This window comes from Chenopodium album, chromosome 19 (genome assembly GCF_948465745.1).
Source record: "Chenopodium album chromosome 19, dcCheAlbu1.1, whole genome shotgun sequence".
Taxonomy (NCBI): Eukaryota; Viridiplantae; Streptophyta; class Magnoliopsida; order Caryophyllales; family Amaranthaceae; genus Chenopodium; species Chenopodium album.
Genome location: NC_137852.1, coordinates 22,605,441 through 22,606,860, shown reverse-complemented (window position 1 = coordinate 22,606,860; position 1,420 = coordinate 22,605,441). Strand labels below are relative to the sequence as shown.

The window sequence follows — 1,420 nt, the reverse complement described above, 5'->3', positions numbered from 1 at the left end:
ATTCAAGAGTTGCCTTGAAGGAACTTAGATTGCCCGGTGCATATAGGTATGAGAGCGGCATAGCTCCACCTACAACACCGGCAAGCAATTTTAAAATTAGGCCGGCAATGATCACCCTAATTCAGAGGAGACAATATAGTGGGGCAAAGAACGAGAGCCCATTGAACCATCTTAAGGAGTTTGAAAAATATTGCAACACTATCAATGTCAATGGAGTTTCTCAAGAGTTTATCCGCCTTAAGTTGTTCCCTTTCTCTCTCATAGGAATATCTTTGGAATGGCTAAACAAAGAAGTGAAGCCCAATTCCTTGAAGACATGGGATGATGTCACAAAGGCTTTCTTGTCCCGTTTCTACCCACCAAAGAAGACGGCGGAGGCTAGAGCCTTAATCCAAAGTTTTAAGCAATTGCCTAGAGAGAATCTCTATGAAGCATGGGAGAGATACAAGGACTACCAAAGGGAATGCCCTCACCACGGAATTCCAACATATCAAGTGATCCAAATCTTCTATAGAGGTTTGAGCTTTCAAGGTAGATCGAGCCTAGATGCCGGAGCTGGAGGGCCAATCATGAACAAGACGGAAGAAGAGGTTGTGGATGTAATAGATGATGTGGTAAGGAATTACATGGATTGGCATGATGTGGAGAGGGAATCAGCAAGCACAAGTTGCTCAACCGAGCAATCTTATGTCATCAACGAATTGTCCACAATGGTCTCGGAGTTAGGAAAGGAGATGAATTCTCTCAAGAACAAGCTCGAGAGTCCTTCACAAGCTTCTAGTCTTCCCTCCCAATTTAAGGGGAGAGGTACATCTTCCTACTCTAACCCTCCTTTTTCTTCTTGTTGCATGATTAGAGAATGCTTGGTTTGTGATATGTGTGGAAAGAATGATCATGATGCTTCTAATTGCTCCAATGTTCCTTGTGATAGATATGATGGATATGAGAATGTGCATGTAAATTGTGATGATAATAATGATTTTGGACCTAGATTTAATGCTCAAAAGATTGTTGGGAATAGGAATTATCACAATAAAGGGAGCTATGATAATTACAACCAAAAGAGTGGTAATGGTAACCGTGTGACTCAAGAATTTTGTGGTAACCATAACAACTTTTGTTGTAATGATCAAAGCTATGGCCAAGAATATGGGGATCATGATCAAGGTTATGGTAACCATAATCAAAATTACGGACAAAATCATGGTAAGGGTAATTGGAGTAATCAAGGTAGGGGAAATTTTCAAAATGATGTTCAAAGAGATACCCCACCCCAAATTACTCCAAGGACTCAAAGCCAAGGTGATGATTTCTTTACTCAACAATCCCAATTGAATAGGCTAGAAAATTTTATGATGGATCAATCTAAGATGTTGAATGAATTCACATTGTCTTGTAACAAAATGTTTGAGGTCCTATT

The 1,420-nt window shown here is 40.0% G+C and overlaps 1 non-coding gene across 1 annotated transcript; it reads right to left on the bottom strand.

Moving 5' to 3' along the window:
• Window positions 1-375: 375 nt before the first annotated feature.
• On the bottom strand, window positions 376-481 carry LOC145596288 (small nucleolar RNA R71). Its single transcript, XR_014103141.1, has one exon. It is a non-coding gene; the product is annotated as a small nucleolar RNA R71 (small nucleolar RNA).
• Window positions 482-1,420: the final 939 nt, after the last annotated feature.